Source organism: Arachis hypogaea, chromosome 15 (assembly GCF_003086295.3).
Source record: "Arachis hypogaea cultivar Tifrunner chromosome 15, arahy.Tifrunner.gnm2.J5K5, whole genome shotgun sequence".
NCBI lineage: Eukaryota > Viridiplantae > Streptophyta > Magnoliopsida > Fabales > Fabaceae > Arachis > Arachis hypogaea.
In genome coordinates, this window is record NC_092050.1 from 71947361 (window position 1) to 71955514 (window position 8154).

An 8154-nucleotide genomic window follows, 5' to 3' on the forward strand; every position below is an offset into this window, starting at 1 on the left:
TTGAACTAAAGCCACAGCTCATCATCCTTGTTCAAAACAATTGTTCATTCAGAGGAAGTGTCCAAGAAGACCCCAATCAACATCTAACCACCTTCCTGAGGATATGCGATACTGTGAAGTCTAATGGTGTTCATCCTGACACTTATAGACTACTTCCGTTCCCTTTCTCACTCAAGGACAAAGCATCTAAATGGCTGGAATCCTTTCCAAAGGAGAGTTTAGCAACCTGGGAAGATGTGGTGAACAAATTCTTGGCAAGATTCTATCCTCCTCAATGGATCAACAGGTTGAGAGCTGAGGTACAAACCTTTAGGCAGCAAGATGGTGAGACTCTATATGAAGCATGGGAGAGGTTTAAAGACCTGATAAGAAGATGTCCGCCAGATATGTTCAATGAATGGGTGCAGTTGCACATTTTCTATGAAGGTCTTTCATATGAATCAAAGAAGGCAGTAGACCACTCATCCAGGGGATCTCTGAACAAGAAGAAGACCATTGAAGAAGCCATAGATGTCATTGAGACTGTAGCTGAGAATGACTATTTCTATGCTTCTGAAAGAGGCAATACTAGAGGAGTGATGGAGCTTAACAACGTGGATGAACTGCTAGCTCAAAACAAGATGATTACCAAGCAATTAGCTGACCTCACCAAGAAGATGGAGAGGAATTAAGTAACAGCAATCACCACTTCAGCAGCAACTCAAGAAGGAGTGAATGAAGAGGCAGAGGGTGATCAGGAACAGGCCAACTAAATTGGAAATTCACCCAGGCAGCACCATGACCCATACTCCAAAACATATAATCCTGGTTGGAGGAACCACCCAAACTTTGGGTGGGAAAATCAACAGGATCAAGGCCAAGATCAGAGACGCCATAACCCCAGCAACAATGCAACTCACTAACATTCCACACAGAGATCATATCAGCACCACCTAACAACACACCTCAACATCCATACCAAAGTCAAAATGGCCGTTCTCACCCCTCCAATCTCAACTCACCATCATCTGAAGATAGACTCTCCAGAATTGAAACCCTACTTGAAGGCATATGCAAGGAAATTCAAGATAACAAGGTGTTCAAAGAGGAGGTGCGAGTCAATATCAAGAATCAGGGAGACACCATCAAGAGGCTGGAATTTCAAGTGGGATACCTATCTGAGAAGATTCCCAAACCTACTGATAGCTTCCCAAGTGACACAGAGAAAAATTCGAGAGGTGAAGCAAAGAAAGTCAGATGGGAAGATTGCAAGATGGTTACTATAAGTGATAAGGAGACTGAGGAAGAGCTGAACAAACTATCAGAACAATTTGAAGATACATCAGCAGGAAAGCAGGAAGATAATTCTCAGGAAACCACAATTACGCAGAAAGAGTTGCTGAGGCTCTATGCACCCTTTCCCCAATTACTAAATGGTGGTGTAGAGAAGAGAATATACTCAAGGTTTCTTGACATATTTGAATCCCTCCATGTAAACATACCATTCATCAAGGCTCTCCAAAAAATGCCCTCATACATCAAGTATATGAAGGAGCTGCTGACCAGGAAAAGCTCACTCAAGGGAGGACAAATCATAGTGATGAACAAGGAGTGCAGTGCTCTCATTCAACCAGAGCTGCCTACAAAAAAGAAGGACCCAGGGAGTTTTCACATCCCCTGTGCCATAGGAGAAACAATGTTTGACAAAGGACTCTGTGATCTGGGAGCAAGCATCAACTTAATGCCTTTATCCCTTATAAAAAGAGGCTGCAAATCAATGAGCTGATGCCCACAGAGGTAGTCATCAGGCTGGCGGACAAAACTCAAAAACAAGCAATTGGAGTGGTTGAAAACGTGTTGGTGAAGGTTGGGAACTACTTCCTTCCCACAGATTTTGTCATACTGGAAATGAAAGAAAGTCACCTTCACCCAATCATATTGGGAAGACCATTCTTAGCTACAGCCAGAGCGCTCATAGATGTGGAGCGAGGAGAGCTAATACTGAGGATAGATGACGAACAACTCACCTTCAACGTCTTCAAACCCTCACAAGAAGCAAGTCAAGAAGGCAAGGAACTAAGGGCAGAGCATGACAGAGCAATGGTGGGAGAAAAAAGCATTGAAGCACAAGATGTACACCCTGGAATTCCTTTGGGTGATGAACAAGAGAATCAGCAGCTGTCACAGCTACAAGAAACTCAAGTGAAGCCAAAACCACCAGAATCATATGAGACCAGCAACAAAATCTCCCTAGGGAAAGAGACCACAAAGAGCAGGATAATAGCAAAAGAAACAAAGAAGAAAGTACCAAGGAGATGGAGGAATAAAAAGATCCCTACAGAAGATTTCTCTCCAGGGGATAAAGTGATCTCAGCTTACTTCCTAGATATCCCACCTCATCTCCCCACCATCCCATCTCAGTTACCTAAGATTTTTACCATCAACAAAGTTCTCTCCCTAGAACATGTGGAGATCATTGATGAAGCCAATGGATATAGGTTTACTGCAAGAGGGGAAGATCTGAAGCATTACCAACCACCATAACAAAGGCAGAACGTCAAGCTAGTGACGCTAAAGAAGCACTTCATGGGAGGCAACCCATGTTTTACATGCTTTTAAAAGTAGTTAATAAAACAAGGTTCAGGGATTTCAACTCAACTTGACATGCACTTGAATGAATCCTTTTGTGCAACATATAGTGAGGAACAAGTTTGGTGTTCAAGGTACACTAAGAGAACATAAATGTAACCCATATCATGTCACTCTTAGGGGCCTTGAACAAATCTTTTACACCACATGACACCAAACTAAGTTTGGTGTTGCCAATGTTGCATACATGGATATTGAGTTAGTCAGTTGGTGTGCACTCATGAACAGCACTTAGTAGTTAGAAACAAAAACTTTAAAAAGTAGTTATTCTTTTAATTTTTCCGCCACTTTCCACAAGTTTTCTTTTAATCACATTTCTTTTATTTTGTAGGAGAATTGATGAGACAGTTGAAGGGTTTGGCTACCACAAAAGGAGAGGATTGTACACGTGTCTCCAAGGGGATTGCATTGGGAATTGTTGCCATGCAACATTGGAAAAAGAACAAGCTTGGAAACTGAACCAACACCATCATAAAGTTGATGATCCTTGTGCTCATCCCATGCTAAACCCCATCCGTCCATCACACAACCACCCCATCAATCCACACCTTCTATTCACTCATCATTTTCCTATATAAGTGAGTCCTAGTCCATACTTCCCTTCACATTCCAGCAACCACTTCTTCAAACTTCTCACTCTCGAAGTACAACTCTCCAAACCACACCCTATCCAAACCCAACCGAATTCCACCACTCATCACTAACCTCAACACCTTCACTTTCCAAAAGTCACTCATGGCATCATCAAGCTCTAAAAGAAGAAAGGGGAAGGAGCCTATGGAGCAACGCCCTTTCGATGAAAAGAAGTTTAGAACTTTTTATCATGCACTCCAATTTGGATGGATGGCTGATAAGGAGATCATATATGAGCTAGGCTTTCAAGCCAAGAAAACTGAGTGCCCCGAAATAACAGAGAAGGTAGAAAAGAGAAGATGGGAGCTCCTCACCGATCCGGTCACCGCAAGAATAAATGCAACGCTCGTGAGAGAGTTCTACGCAAATGCGGTGAGGTATAATAGGAAAGAGGAGTCTTATATAAGCTTTGTGAGAGGAGTGACGGTGGATTTTAGTCCCATGAGCATCATGAGAGTGCTGAAGCTACGAACTATACCATTTGAGGAAGAGAGTTATCAATCTCGAATAGATGGTAATCCTAATTATGACCAGATTGTGAAAGATATCTACATACAAGGGGCAGACTGGATGAGAGATCCCAATGGAAAACCCAAATTTATTAAAAGAGGTGATCTCACCCCTGAAGCAAAGGAATGGTTCGAAATTGTAAGGAAATCCATCCTTTCTGCCGGAAACAATTCAGAGGTGAATCTTAAGAGAGAAACAATGGTGCAATGCATACTTAAAGGGGGAGAGATCAAAGTGCACGAGCTCATAGCCCAAGGCATTAAGAAGATGGCTGAGAAAAGTGATTCTGGAGGAAGGTTAGGCTATCCCAGCACCATTTTCCGCCTGTGTGACAAGGCCGGGGTAGTGTTCGAAGATGAAAACTCCGAATGGATAAAAGTTGGTATCCCAATTACTGTCCGGCGTATGCATGCTGTTACATCTCCCCTACCTCAACGAAGGATAAGAAAGAGGGTAGCCCAGCAAACTGTAAAAGGGCAAAACCCAGAGGAGCAATCCGTAGCCACCTTGAACATGCACCAATTACAAGAAGCTATTGATGGCTTATCTAGGCAATATTGGGAGAATCAAGAGGCACAGAAGGAGCTTCAATTACAGATGATTGGCGGTCAAGAGGAATCACTCTCGAGATGGATGAATCAACAAGGGGAGTGGCAGAAGCAAATGATGGAGCAGCAATTGGAGCAAGGAAAACAATGGGGTGAATCCTTCCACAGGATAGAACAAAGGCAAAATAAACAACAAGAATCTATCCAGAAGCTAATCAACATCCAAGCACATCAAGGTGTACACATACATGAGATGCATCGAAAACAAATAGAACAAGCAGAACTCTTTGACGAGCACAGGGCATTCTCTGAAGGGGTTTACATGAGTGAAAGTGGAAATCATGTAAACATGCTAGCCAGGCTCGGATACTTAGTCGGACAGCTACCTATAGTACATCCGGGAATCATTAAATATGACGAAGTGAAGGATGAGTTAGCACGAGAAGAAAGAGAAAGGGTGGAGAAGAGTCATGAATCAGTAAGGAAGGCACTTGAAGACTGGAAAAGAGCCAGACTAGCACGGATACAAGGAAGCACAAGTGGATGCAAAGAGGACAAGCAAGAGGGAGAGCATGGACAACCCCATGATTAAAAGGTGGTGGAGTTCCCTCATTGTCCCATCTTTTTCAAGTTTTAAATAAGGAAAATCATGTATGAAATAGAATATGCTTCCATGGTAGTTTAGAATTTTCAATTCTGTTTTTAGTATTCTCCTTGCTTAGGTCTATGATTCTAGTCAAATTGCCTGTTTTCAATTCCATCTTGCTTATTGTATGCTTGTTCTTTTTAAGCTAAATAAAAAGAGATGTTATGAAAGACCAGAGTAAGTTCAATTTGTGGAGTAAGTTCTTAGATTTGTGGTGTAGTAATCACTTAGCTAAGTTGGTTCAGCAACAAGGTGGGAAGGCAACTATCTGTCCTAAATCATATGCTTAAAACACACCCCATGAGACTAGCTAAATAATAAGATCCTAATAAGAAAAAGGAAAAGAATAGTAAGAGTTGAAAAAGAAAGAAAAGTTAATAAAGAATGAGGCTAGGCACCAAGGGCTTGAATCTTGAGGGATGTGTCTGTGGTGCTCTTATACCAAGGATCTGCTTGGATGAATAAGTTCTTAGGAGTGCTTCATCACTTAGTAACTTGGGTTAACTAACCCGGGATTATCAACTGAAAATCCACTATCAAGAGCAACCTTGCTACAGAACATTTAGTAACCCAAAGAGGTGCTGGACACCAAGACCTCAAGGGAAGAAAATAACAAACCATGTGCCTGTGGTGTGCATGTATGGGGGAGAGAGACTTGAGGGAGTAAGTCCTTAGGGGTGTTTCAACACCTAGCACCTTGAACCAACTGGTTCGGGAGTGTTGGCTGAAAACTTATCTTAAAGAGTCGCCCCCTCACAGAACACTTAGCCTAAGGAAGAAATGAATCTTGGAAAGACAAAGGGATCAATAAATAAAAGTCTCAAAGGGTGCAATCAAGTGAGTATTCCAAGGCATGATAAAGGTCTGAAAGTCAGTAAAGGAATGAACCTAAGTTGCTATGCATGAAACCCCATAAAACCAAGAATATGACTTCCACAATAATGACTCATTCATCTTGTCATTTCATTCATTATTCTCTTGTTCCAGTGCTTGCTTAGGGACAAGCAAGCTTTAAGTTTGGTGTTGTGATGCCAGGGCATTTTGGACAGTTTCACTGACCTTTTCTTTATGGTTTTAGGGTAGTTTCATGCACTTTCTTAGGAAATAAGCAAGTTTTGGGTAGAATTTCACTTACATCTTGATTCAAGCTAACATTGTGATTTTTATATGAATTCATGAGAATTATACATGAATTGAATGACAAATTGGATGATGCATGTCTCATAACTTGGACTAGAACTTTGATGCACTTTATTGCTTGATTTCAGGACAAAGGAAGCAAGGAAGAACCATGTTAGCAGCCACGTTAGTCTAACTAACGTGACCTCTAACGTGGAAGGGGAGCTAGCTTGCAACGTTAATGAGAAAAGTAATCGCCAATAACGTCCTCGAAGCCATCATAGCCCACGTTAATTGCCACGTTAACTACATTAACGTGGTAGTTAACGTGGAAGAAGAAAATGAAGCCAACGTTAGTGACACTCACCTTTGTCACTAATGTTGGACCAAGCTCATATTGGCCACGTTAAGAGCCACGTTAACTCAGTTAACGTGGACTCTAACGTGGGGAAACAAAAGAATGACCAACGTTAGTGACACTCACCTTTATCCCTAACGTTGAGCTAAGCCACTTTGAGCCACGTTAGTTGCCACGTTAACTCAGTTAACGTGGACTCTAACGTGGAGGGAGCAAAGAATCGCCAAGCAAAGAATCGCTAACATTAGTGACACTCACCTTTGTCACTAACGTTGGGATGAGCCACTATGAGCCACGTTAACTCCCACGTTAACTACATTAACGTGGAAGCTAACATGAGTAAAAGGGATGATGAGCCAACGTTAGTGACACTCACCTTTGTCACTAACGTTGGAGATGGCTAGCAATACCACGTTAGAAGCCACGTTAACCTAGTTAACGTGAACTCTAACGTGGGAAGTAGGGGCATTTTGGAACGTTAGTGACAAAGGTAAGTGTCACTAACGTTCTCGAAGATGTGGCAAGCCTACGTTAAAGGTCACGTTAGCCACACTAATGTGAACTCTAACGTAGGGAGAAAGGAGGATTCTCAACGTTTTTGGAAAAAGTAAGTCCCAATAACGTGTGCGAAGGACCAAGAGGGAACGTTAGTGGTCACGTTGATGCCACTAACGTTGAAGTTAACGTGGAGCATCCTTGGGTTAGGAACGTTAGTGAAAAAGGTGATTGTCACTAACGTTCTCGAACCCACACTTTCACTTAACGTTAACGCCACTAACGTCCTAAGCTAGAATCCCTTCCTACTTCACACTTTCTCTCTGCAAGTAAAGCTAAGCCCACTAAAGAAGATAACTGCTTCAACTCAAGATCCAAAGGCCCATATCCAAGACTTGAAGAGCCAACTAGAAGATCAGAAGAATAGTATAAATAGGGAGAGCTTTGAACTAGAAGAGAGCTTTTGGCATTATTAGAATTACTCTCTGTATTTTGCTTTCTCTGCAACTTTTAGTTTAATTCTCAGAATGTACTCTCCATCTATGCTTTTCATTCCCAGAGCTATGAACAACTAAACCCCTTTCATTGGGTTAGGGAGTTCTGTTGTAATTTGATGGATCAATAATAGTTTTCATTATCCTTCTTCTCTCTTTTCTCTTGATTTTACTAGAAAGCTTTCAATCTTCATCCAATTGAGTAGTTATCTTAGAAAAGAAGCTATTCATACTTGGATCTCTTCTGAACCTTGGAAGAGGAATGAAGAGATCATGCTAGAATTGCTTTCTCATGTTGGACCAAATTGGGGTTTGGGCGGATATGGTGACATATAATTCTCCCAATACTTTGTTTTGGAAATACATGTGGTATAATCAGTGACCACACTTCATCTCTTCTCATGAGTAATTAGACCAAGGAATTGGCTATTGATCTGATTTGAGAGATTGAATTACCAAGGAATTGGAATTCAATCACTTAAGATTGCCAAGGAGATCAACGAATGCATTGATTGAGGAAGAGATGAAAATGAACTTGATCCGGAGAATGCAACATCTCCTAAGCCCAATGAACTCCCCATTTCTGATCTTACCCATTCTCTTTACTTTCTGCTATTTACTTTCATGCTAAACTCCCCTTCCCCATTTAAGATTCTGAATTTACCTTCCGTCATTTATTTTCTACAATTTACTTTCCCGCCATTTAATTTCTTGCAATTCTCA

General features: G+C 41.5%; 1 non-coding gene across 1 annotated transcript; it reads right to left on the minus strand.

Moving 5' to 3' along the window:
• Nucleotides 1-284: 284 nt before the first annotated feature.
• On the minus strand, nt 285-391 carry LOC112752977 (small nucleolar RNA R71). The gene has a single exon (XR_003177382.1). It is a non-coding gene; the product is annotated as a small nucleolar RNA R71 (small nucleolar RNA).
• Between the last annotated feature and the right edge of the window lie 7763 nt (nt 392-8154).